We start from the raw sequence: 12488 nt of genomic DNA on the forward strand, positions 1-12488 counted from the left end.
ATTGAAAAAAATGTTTTCTTTTTTTTTTTTTTTTTTATTATATACAAAGCAAATGACCATCGAAAAATAATTATGACCCATTATAAAAATATATGTTTTTGTTCATTTCATTCATTTTGTTGCAGTTTTATTGCTTTTCAACTTTTATATGTATAGAGGAAAGTCAATTGCATGCAATGACACTTTTTGGTCACCAAGGGGGGCCTGGACCCCCCTTAAAATCTGCTTATGCGAAAAATGTTAACAGCAACGGTTTCTGGTTAATTTTGTTCTGACTTTGAATTTGAGAATTAATGTAAGAAATGACACGCGGATTTGATCTTAGCCTGTAGTTTCAAATTTAATGTTTCAATGTCAGAATCAGATTCAAAATCAAAAATCAAACGGAGTGAACGAAAAATGCCAACAGCTTCCGTTTCTGGCTAATTTTTTAATTGATTGAACAAATGAGATACAGATTGTCAAGATCATACAAAATGTCCAATGGAATGAAGGTGATAAGGTGCAAACATAGAAAGTAGTTAGGACTTCAACTCACTGGTTGCCATTGACAGCTATATACTTCCAATCTATTTGAACTGGGAGTCCGTCAGCAAATGAACATTTGTTCAATCTCTGCCAACAATCCCACTTCAAATGGATTGGACATTTACTAATTCAGTGACAAACTAATTTCAATTCACAGCAGAATGATAATGGCACTGAAAGAGTTAACATTGCTATCATTGACGGCAATAGACGTCCAATCCGTTCAGCGACAGCCACGAAGTTAAACAGTCAAGCCTCGCTTCCCCGATTTTCAAGAACATCAAAACGCGCGTCCTCCGACGTCCCGAGCGCAACACGGGGCCGTCGGTCCCCGGACAGCACGTCGGACGAGCTATTGGACGAGCACGACAGGAACAGAAGCGTGCAACAGAAACCGACGTCCTGGCTCATTCTGGAGGCGAAGAATTGCCTACATGGGTGGCAGTTCTGGTAGAAAGCCAGCATGAAGAAGACGCAGGCGACATAAGCTCCAAGCACCCCCAGAATGAGCAGCGGTGCCTACATGAACTCGTAGAGGTCAGTCCTGTAGAAGTACCAGGTCAAGTCGGGGTCACTGAGCTTGACCTGCACGGCTGACCAGCAGAAGACATTGATACCGGTGTACAGGAAAGTCAACATGCACAGCACAACGCGGGTGCCCACGTAGGTCAGCGTCTTCTCGATGTGCTGCGGGAAGGGCGAGTGGCTCCTCCAGAACAGGATCCATGGGTAGAAGAAGAAAGTCAGGAAGGTGAGAAGAACCGCCGGCAGGACCCAGATTTTCAGCACCGAACTAAAGAGAACCAGCACCACTACGCGGCTGGCGATCTCGCAGGTGTGCCACAGATGCACAAGTAGGCCTGTGGACTCATCACCACTTGGTACTCGTCGTATTTGATCTTGATGGCCAGGATGTTGCAACGGAGGGCGCCGTACACAATGGACAGCAAAGAGATGGCCATCAGCGTGCCTGAGCAAAAACAGATTGACATTAGCCTGGAATTGAATTTGAGGAGGATTTCGGTGATCAGTAGTGGCATATTTATGGTTTTTACCTTCATTTGAGCTTAAAACTAAACCTATTAGCTTAATGCTAATATAGAGTGGAAGAGATCATTGACATGCTACTGAAAATTAGCATCACGTAGCAGTTTAAATATTCACACACAAATGACTCAAGGACACTCATAGACAAGAAATAGAACACGCAATAGAAAAACAAGTTATCCAGTTATACAAGTTAAGTTATATCAACACTTTAACTTCTACTAATACTGTATATGTTGTTGTCAATGCTTTTCTGCCAAGCACCGCAGCCTCCAAGTTGCTAATCAAAAATGATTAAGTTAATAAAAAAATAAGATGTCTTTAGTGTCCCTGGAAGGGATGTTTTATTTAAGTGAAGAAGGTAAATCATCTGTTCCGCTACTATTGGATCTCAGTGCCGCATTCAACACGGTCAATCACAAAGTATGTATTACTCAGCAGATTGGAACAGATTGCAGTGGGTAGGGCTCACTGACACTGTTCTTCAGTGGTTCACATCGTACTTACATGATAGGGATTTCTTTATGTCAGTCAGAAACCATCAGTGGGGTTCCTCAAGGGTCCATTCTAGGACCACTTTTATTTAACATCTAATGCTTCCTCTTGCTCAGATCATGGAACAGTAGGACTTCTCCTACCACACCTATGCAGATGACATACAACTCTACATTTCTGTGTCCCCGTATGATTATAGTCCCTTAGTCCTCTTGAGTAAATGCATTCATCAAATCAATGAATGGACATGCCAGAATTTTCTCCAGCTAAATGTGGGGAAGACAGGTGATCATTTATGGCCCAAAAAGAAAAGGTCAAAGATCAGCACGCACCTTGGCACAATGTCACTTACAGCTGCAAATCAATTCAGAAATCTTGGCGTAATTATTGGATCAGACCTAAAATTTGACAGCCATCTAAAGTTTGTCGCTAAATCCGCCTATCACCAACTAAAAATATAGCTAAAATTAAGGGTCTTCTTACTCAACAAGACATGGAAAAATTTATGCATGCATTTATTTTCAGTAGATTGGACTATTGCAATGGTATATTTACAGATCTTAATAAAAAAATTTTTTTTTTAAATCAGGAAGCTGCAGCGAGTACAGAATGCTGTTGCCAGAGTCCCTACAAAAACAAGGAAACAGGACCATTTTACACCCGTTAAGAATTCTTTACACTGGCTTCCAGTGAGTCAAAGGATAGACTATAAAATACTACTGCTTGTCTACAAACACTTAGTGGACCAAAATACATGGGAAATTTGTTTGATCCCTATGAAGCATCTAGACCCCTAAGGTCGTCTGGAACCGGTCTTCTTTTTTTTTTTTTTTTTTTTTTTTTCTCCCCTTTTTTTAAACCTGTCCTGTTCAGCTGTTTGACACAGAGAATGGAAGTCTAAGTGCCCGGATTCTGAACAGTTTTAATGTTTCACATGGAGAGTCTGACATACTCCCATTGTGATCCTTCAAAATACCTTTTTATTATGACAAAGCAGCTAACAGGAAGGGATTATGGGGGGACAGAAGAAAAGAAATACAAGAGAAGAAAGAAAAGAAACACATAAACAAAATCAAGAAATACATTGAACATCTAAACTAGTTACTAATATGCTGGTGCTATCGTCAGCGAGATGTATTTCCGGTTTACACCATGTGGGGGCCAATTGGCCAGTGAAAGAGGAGAATGGGGGTGGGGGTGTCTAGAAGACTATAAGCTAAGTGATTGAAAGGGGTAGAGTGTACACAAATCAGTTCTGTGATCTAGAACCCAGTAATCGTGTGAATCTCTTATGAGTGTAAGCCCGTTGGCGACCAACCCTCCGCCGCCGCATCGCCAATCCCGGCACCGGAACCCCCAACCCGAGCATGCCCTACCACATCCAGCAGCACGCAAGCCCCACCGGGCGCGCGACAGCCACGCAGACGGGCGGAGAAACCGCGCGGGCGCCAACCCAGGGCCATGGCCCCCACCCAGCCAGCCCGGGGAGGGAGGGCGGGCGGGGGGCTGGGCGGGCCATGTGCAGCCCATCCCTCCTCCCGCCGCCCAGCAAAGGAGCCACCGTCCCCCCCCCCGGGACCCAGGGTGGTCCCCCGGGCCACACACGCGCCCATCAACCGGCCTTCAGGAATGGCAGGAGGGGACGCATCACCAACCCCACGCCTACACCCACCCCCGCCCACCCGGGCCACGAGCCACAGCCCCCCAACCGGCACGGCATGCCACGGGACCCCCAGCGGCCCACCAAGCCCCAGGCAAGGCAGGGTCCCCCGCCGGTGCAGGCGACACCCCGCTGATACACCGGCGCCCAGCCAGCGACCCGCGACGGAGCGCAGGGCGGATGCCCAGCCAGAGAAGAGAGGGGAAGGCGGAGGCAGGAGAACGCCCAGGAACTGCCACGGGGCGATGCAAGATCGGAGACCCGACCCCCCAACCCACTCCCGCGGCCGGCAGCCGAGGCAGAGGGGAGGCCACACACCGGGAGCCACGCCATATAGAAAAAGTGTGGGACCCACCTACCACCCTATTACTGTGGCTGCCAGGTTCCCGACTGGCAGCCATCACCCAGCACCGTGATGGGGGTGTGAGGGGAGGGTAGTGCAATGTATGCATTAAAATAGGAGAGCTTGGCTTGGGGCAGTGGGACCGCAGCATGGAGTTTCTGTCCAGCCGCCCGTCCCACCGCCCTTTGCCAGAGCTCTCCTGTGGAGTATGATGTGTGTGGTGCATTTAAAAAAGGTGCAGGGATGGCGGGGCCTGTGGTGAGGAGGCAGCCGTGAGCCCCCCCCCCCCCCCCCCCCAACAGGTCCCAACCACCCACAACCTTGGTGTGTGGTGCATTAAAAACAGGGGGGAGTCGGGCTGGGACTGTAAAGCCCCGTCCCAACTCTCCCTGGAGAAATGTATGAGCATGTAAGTGCCAGGGTGAAAAATATTTACAGTGCCGAAGTGAGAAGTGCGTGAGTTAAGAGGCAGGCTCCCACGGGCGTGGCCCCGTCCACCAGAACCACCGGCCCCAGGGCGGAAGAAGCGTCAGGGCCCCGATCAATCCCCGCCCCAGACCACCCACGGCGCCTCCGCGGCGCCCACCCCCCTCCCACCCACCAAGCACCCACCCCGCACCCCGAGCAGGCGCCACACCAAGCGCCGGCGACCAGGGGGCGTCCACCCCACCGGCAAGGGACAGCAAGCCTCACCCTAGGCCCCGCGGGCCCCAAGAGGCCCCGCCAACGACCCCACCGGCCGGGGGGCAGCCGCGGCCGCCGCGGCCTAGGGAGGCGGACAGGGCCGGAAACAGACCAAGGGGAGGGAAGCGCACCCCCCACAACCCACCCCCGGGCCAAGAGGGGCGCGCAGTATGGCACCAGAGGGCACCTCCCCGGCACCCGGTACAGGGAGACGCGGCTCCGGCCGGGCGGACCTGGGAGGGAACCATGGCTGCCGCATACACCCCCCGGCCCCCACCCCAACTCCACCCCACCCCGGCCGGCCGGGGAAGGGCCGCGGCCCCGGACCGGCACCCCCGCGGCCCCCCCACCCGCCCACGACACCAGCGCGCGCCCGACGGGACCCCCCGCACAGCCAGACGCAACCAGACAAGCCCCAGCCAAAAATCCCGGGGGCCAAGACCGGCGGCGGGACGGCCCAGGGCAGGACGCCAACAAACTCCACCTGTAAAGCTGATAGAAGAAGAGGTTTATCAAACACCATTAGATGTATGCCAAGGACCAGTGAAGTGTATTATTCACGCATAGTTCCTTAATTGTTCCAAGTCTGATAAGTAATATATATGGTGTTCCAAAAAAAGTTGCATATGATCCCCAGTAGCTGGAAACCAAATTGTCTATGAGTATCCTTGTAAAATAACCCCATTGACCGACTAAACTGTGAAGGAAGAAAAATTATTTATTACATGCTGTTGGGAGTGTATAAAACAGTTCGGATTTAAACATGTCCAGTTTCCAGCTGCAGAAGGATGCATACAACTTCCCTGGACACCCCGCATACATCCATTTATGTATACATTTCTATTATTTTTGTGGCATTCCTTCGCAGGTGAGAGAGAATCCTTATTCTATGTTCATCATTCTTGCGACCGTTTCCCACTGTTGTTCGTATTTGACCATTTTATTTGTCTGTTTGGCAGATATTTTCTCTAATGTTATATATTCAATGATTAGATTTAGCCATTGGTTAATGCTAATGTTTTGTTTGTTTTTCCAATTCAACAATATTGTTTTTTTGGCTATCGTTAGACTTGCTAGTAGTGGACGGGTTTGATGGATAGAGATATTCACTGTATTCAGATCGCCAAGCAGACAAAGAGTTGGAGACAATGGAATCCTGCAGTTCAATAGGAAAGAGAGTTTCTTCGTTACCTGTGCCCAGAAATCTTGTATTGGTTTACATTGCCAAAGAGCATGAAAGTATGTATCTGAAGTATCTTCGTTGCAGCTTGTACATTTATCGGATTGGGAGAACCCCATTTTGTGCATTTTAGATTGAGTAATATGCCATCTGTGCAGTATTTTGAACTGTATAAGCTGAAGGTTCTTATTCTTTGTCATTATAAATGCATTTTTACAGATGTTGGACCAATAGTTATTATCTAATGTTACCGAAAGTTCGTTATTCCATTTTTCGATTGGTAGGCAAGTAGAGTTGTTACATGAGAGGGATTTATATACTTTTGAAAGTATTTTTTTTTTGTTGAGGATGTATATCTATTATTTTATTTACGAAAGGTGGGTGGTCTAACGTACCCGTTAGTGATGGAAATTTGCTTCTGATGGCTGCCCTGATTGTTTATTGTATTGAAGGAAATTGACCCCTTTGATCTGGAAATCTTGTAATATTTTTTCATATGACATGAATGTATTATCTTTAAACAAATGCTGTAACTGGTTTATTCCCGTATCATCCCATGTGCTGAAATAAATAGGAATTTTATTAACTCCAAAGTCTGGGTTGTGCCAGATTGGTGAGAATTTACACGGGGCTTGTTGTGATTGCGTAATTTCCATACCTCTCCACCAGGCTTTCAAGGTACGTGCTATCATTGGGTTTTTGAAGCAGCTGTGGTGCTTAATACTAGAACTAATAAAGGGGAGGTTTGCCAATTGTATTTGGTTGCAGTCTGTTTGCTCTAATTCTAGCCATGACTGTTTTTCAGTGTTAAGATATAACCACCTAATAAGATATTGTATTTGATTTGCTATATAATAGTGTTGGAAATTAGGGGCCTCTAGACCCCCCTCTGGTTTATTTCTTTGCAATTTGGCAAGGCTAATTCTGTTTTTCTTGTTTTTAAAGTAGAATTTTGTGACGGCTGAGTCTAGGTCTTGAAACCATTTTTAAGTGGGTTAAAAGGAGATCATTGAGAACAAATAGTTTATTTGTGGTAATACTTTCATTTTGACTGTTGCTATCCAGCCCAAAAGTGAGATGGGTAGATTATTCCAGTGTGTCAAATCTTCACATATTTTTGCTAGGAACAGGTCTTCTGTATGTTCAAAGAACAAGAACCAAGCAGAATGAGGCAGCATTTAGTTACTAAGCTCCACACCTCTGGAACAAGTTACCTGAAGGTCTTAAGTGTGCTCAAACTGTTGGCTCCTTCAAATCAGAGCTAAAAACACTATTCTTTACCACAGCATATTCATAACTGTTTATATATTTCAAATTTCAAGCAATTTGCTTTTTATTCATTTGTTTAAATTCCTATCTCCGATTTCAAATATTTTTTAATTCTCTTGATGATTTAATGCGACTTTTATGTATAATTTTATTTCCTGTTTCAATTGTCTTTGGTTTTAACTTTCTTTTTGGTTTAATGTGATTTTTACGCATCACTATCTCTGCTTGTTGATCTTTGTGTTATGTAAAGCACCTTGAATCGTCTTGTGTTGAATTGCGCTATACAAATACATTTGCTTTGCCTTACCTTAAAGGGGAAGTTCAGAATTTTTGACATCAGGCTTAATCTTTGAGTTAGCGAGGGTTTAGTGAGTCGGTGGAGTTTAATTCAACAAATTATGTGTAGTTTGTTAGTTATTTGGTAGTTGCCAGGGCTCCGGAGTGGCTAAGCTAGCGCAAGTCAATTAGGCTGACTTAGCATGCCAATAAAAACAACATATGCACAGAGGAAAATCATCGATGACCCTATGCAATCAATAGTGTTGGCTATGTTTTCAGGATAAAGTTACTAAAACTTACCATTGCATGTCAATAATTGCAGTATGAAAAGCAACGTTTGTAATCCAGAAGCTCTGCAGAGGAGCAAAGCGGAGTGATATCACATCGTTTTTTTTTCACCGCTGATTGTTTTATGTCTTAGCCGGCAGCAAGTCATCAGTTTATATTGTTCCTCGTTCTTCATAGGGAATTTGTGGAAACGTTCCTTTGCGCATTTCTTTTGTCTGTTTCCACAGCCTCTGAATGCACATTTTACTTTGTTGCCTGCCGTCAGTTAACTCATCAGACTGATGCTGAAATCGAAGAAGGTAGGAAATCAGAGTTTCAAACATCCGATTTGGAAAAGCATCATTGGTTTGATTGCTTTATTAAGTAAAATGCATTTTTTGTGACCTTGTTTTGGCCACATGGGTGTTTTGGAAGAACAATCTGCATTTTGAATTTATTTGACTATGTTGGATCTGTTCGTAGATTTGTATCGTTTTTTGTTTTTTGTTTTTTATTGGCATGCTAAGCTGGCCCCATTGAATTGCGCTAGCTTAGCCACTCCGGCACCCTGAAACTGAAAAATAACTTACAAACTGCACGGAATTTGTTGAAATCAACTCCACCAACTAATTAGTCAAAAATTCTGAACTTCCACTTTAAACAATTTAGAACAAGGCATTTGCGAGACTTCTTCTAGTATATGTTATGCCTAGTGCTTCTCTGCCATGCAATACTGCCTCCCAGTGGCCAGATTACTTCGGGTGTGAATAAAAAGCTGAACAACTTGTAGTTTTCAGTGTAGATTCCTTAAAATTACCAGTTCAAAAAACAATAGAAAAGATAAGTTTTGAAAAAAAAATCTTGAAAATAATCACGATTTGACAATTTGTAAAAAAAAAAAAAAAAAAAAAAAAAAAAAAAAAAATAATTAATTTAAAAAAAATTTAAAAAGGAAAAAAAAGAATGGTAATGTTTTAAGCAAGGAATGGTCTTTCAGGATATTTAACCATTGCCATTGACGGCAATAGACATTCGATCCATTTTTACTTGGAGTGATCGTTTGTTCACTGCCAGCCCCTCCTAGTCTAAATTGATCGGATGTCTCTGCTGGCAGTGAAAACAAGCCATCTCACCTTTTCCGATCGATATGGCTTGCTGCAGCATGCAGATGTACAGCTGCAGGGTGAGCTGCGGTGCTTATTCCAGGAAAGCTTGCATGACAGCGGTACGTCGAAGGGTGCCCGGTGTGTCCCTAGCTTGCCTTTGACCTGGCCAACCTGGCGCTTCACCGTCTCAGGCCTGCCCTACAGGACTGTCTCAAAAAATTAGAAAATTGTGTATTCTAATTTCCTGAGACAGTCCAGTAGTAACGCATAGTAACGCATGCCTTTCCGTCCTCAGTAACGGTAACGGCGTTGCCAAGATGAGAAAAGTAATTAATTAGATTACCCACTACTGAAAAAAATAACGCCGTTAGTAACGTCGTTATATTGTAACGCCGTTATTAACAACACTGCTCATTAGTGGATTTTACGGGTGGTGGGGGCGGGGTCCTGGTGGGTGAAAAGTGTCATTGCATGTAATTCACTTTCCTATATATGATTTTAAAATTAAGAATTTTCCAGTATGATATTGTCTATAAAAGTTCTAAAGCAATAAAACAAACAATAAAAATGAATGAAATGAACAAAAAAAATTCTAATGGGTCACAATTATATTTCAAACAGATCATGTGACTATTGTAATGATATGAGAAAATCGTATCTCCATGTTCGATTAGTAGTGTCTGCTCATCACAGCACACGGAAGTCGGAAGTCAGAGATACGCAGCGAACTCGAGACAGCTAATAAAAAGCCCACCAGTGGACAGTTAATGTTGACGATATCTCTCTTTTGTTCCGTAACTAAAGATCTGTCAGTAAAAAACGTCAACCCTTTCAGTAAGTTGTCTTATTCAAGAAACCCACAAAGTAACACTACTAGCACCTTAGACGGTCATTTGCTTTGCTTAGCCAAAACCACCTGAGGAACGAAGAGGCAAGATGGATATAAGTCATTTTTTTTCAAACCTAAGCTTTCAAAAGCTACAACAACAACTGAGCAAGAACCAAGGATTGAAAATGCACTGCCAAAATGGTGAGCGGAGTTTCAATTTGCCCCACTAAAGACTAAAGACGCTAATTGTACAACAAATTTTGCACCCTTATAATATTTTGCTCCCAAATCTGTTGTGGCGGTGAATAAGCCCTCTTTTACATTCAACTGGATTCTTAATGTTATCCACAGGTGCTAAATAAACAAGTAACATCGTAAACATACATGTTCCACACGAATATGGCGTAAATTAATGCTTAACTACACGGCAAAGACATAAACAGTGAGAGAGTGGTGTCCAGTTGTTGTGTGCAGCTAACATGGCAAAATGTGTCTGAAGAGAACTTTTCTACATGCCCGTCCATGATCAAACGTAAGTAAATATTCCTTTATTTAAAGAAAGTTTGTAGTGTTTACTTTGTAACCGCTGTATTCACGGCAATTTTTACCACAAAGTTGCAATTTCTGATGGTGTGCAAAATTTGACAGAATACCTGTTAACACTGGCGGGCGTACCATATTCAATGGATAACAATCTTGGCGGAAAATTATAGCTGTCCTAATCAGCCTGATTTAGGATTCCCCTAAAAAAAAAAAGGGAAACAAAAAAAACCTTATTTTCAACTTATCATTATAATTATTCGTGGAGGTTAATTTTATTGCTGAAACTGTGTTTTGAGTTCACCACCATGTTGTGCCCTCTCTGCCCTAGAAGTCAAACTCCACCTATGCTGAGGTTGAATATAGAAAACACGTGGTCAGAATGCATTGTTCAACACAACGCTAGCTTTGTTTCTACATTTGTGAAAAGGAGAGTTGTTTACATGTCACACATGCTGATTCATTGTTATAAGAAGACCTTTGGTGACACTAAAGACGAATGCTTAGATTTATTTTTTTTTTTTTCAGGTTTCTACGTTGAAGCACACTGCTACTTCATGATGCATTAAGGGGATTTTAAAAGACTGACGCTAGATAAAAAGTCAGGTTCAAGTGTATTTTTCTTCATAGTAATTGTACTGACTTGGTTTTTAAAGTTAGCTGCTTTTAGTGTGGATAGGGTTACCATCACACTTTAATTTTAATAATTTAGGTGCGTTCAAAGTCCCCTCAGCAAGCCTGTCGACGGGGGCAACCGGGTATGTTGTCCCGGGCCTCAGGACCATAGGGGCCCCTGAATGACCCTTAATTTAGTTTACCAGACATGCACATTTCTTTTTTTTATTTAAATCATTGTGTGAATAAATATTGTGTTCTACTTGATATTAGGTATGGGAATCAGGTGTTTCAATTCCATGGAATCGTATGGCAGTTTATCAAACGATTCTCTTATCGATTCCAACCAGCCCGATTTACATACCATAATCTAGGCATGTTACAAACATTCTATTCAGCAATCAAGACAACATAATTACACGAAGAGGAACAACTCATCAAGTCAATCTGTAAGGTCGTTGCCATGTTATAATACTTTGAGTTTCACAGGCCATGTCTTTATTCATGAGACTACTTAAAGAAATGGTGATTTTTCCAAAAAAGTCTATTAATGGGTCTATTGCATTCCTCGTCGAACACTCTTTAAGAAAAATGTAGCATATATGCATCTAAAATAATCCTCAACAATTTTATTAGCAATTTTAATACTCCTGTTAAAAGGGGTTCCTGTGTATGCGTCCGTTCCCCATGGCAACCAGTCAGTTACTTTCTGTTATTGTCCTACGTCACATGCGCTGCGTATTCTAGGACGAGAACAGGCGTAAGGTGCGCATTTCGAGCATAGTGCGAATGTAAGTATTTCCTCCTTATGTCATAAAGTTCTTATGATGAGTTAGAGCCGTCATCAGCGTGTCCGTTTCGTGTTTTTAGTGTTACATCGGCTGGTTGCTACAGCTCGTCCTCCCTGCGTCGAGGAAAGCGTTGTTTACATTATATTCACGTTGCACATTTGTGTTAAGAGGGAATGTGTTAGTTTAGAATCTTAAGATGATGTTGTACATCCATATGAGTGTAGAGTGCTTAGTTTTCGCCACTTTAATGGCCAAGATACCGCACGTGCACGCAGCGTGCTTCTGGGTTGTGCGCGCGCACCCCCCCCCCCCCCCACCACCACCTTTGTGTTCATTTTCCTGTGCGAGTATGTATGTGTGTAAATGACTGCTTTACAGTCAATTTTCATTGTTTATTGCATCAGCACTATTATGATGTAATTTTCTTTCCTTTCAGAACCACACATATATCACACATACCAGTCTTCTTCCACACACATACAAATACATCAACATCTTTCCACGCATGCTCTCATTTGCTCATTGAGTGATGGTCATATTAAGTGCCATTGTCTGTATATAGTTGTGCCTGTTGCCAAGTTGGATTAAAAGTGCCAAAGACCAACTCCACTCTACTCTCCGCTCCTTGTGTTCTAACTGACACCCCGAGGCGAATGAACCATAAAACATATTGAACCCAGAACCTCATACAGTCTATTAGTCCAAATTAGAATCGATTAAGAATCGAATCCTTAAGCAATATCGATAATGGAATCGGAATCGTAAAAATCGTATCAATTCCCATCCCTATTTTTGGAATAAGTGGACACACCGAGACCATTACTCGACCGGACCGGACCATTACGATGCAGGACA

The 12488-nt window shown here is 43.5% G+C and overlaps 1 pseudogene; it reads right to left on the reverse strand.

Moving 5' to 3' along the window:
- Positions 1-400: 400 nt before the first annotated feature.
- LOC130926854 (endoplasmic reticulum membrane adapter protein XK-like) lies at positions 401-12474 on the reverse strand (annotated as a pseudogene).
- Between the last annotated feature and the right edge of the window lie 14 nt (positions 12475-12488).

This window comes from Corythoichthys intestinalis, chromosome 12 (genome assembly GCF_030265065.1).
Source record: "Corythoichthys intestinalis isolate RoL2023-P3 chromosome 12, ASM3026506v1, whole genome shotgun sequence".
Classification (NCBI taxonomy): Eukaryota; Metazoa; Chordata; class Actinopteri; order Syngnathiformes; family Syngnathidae; genus Corythoichthys; species Corythoichthys intestinalis.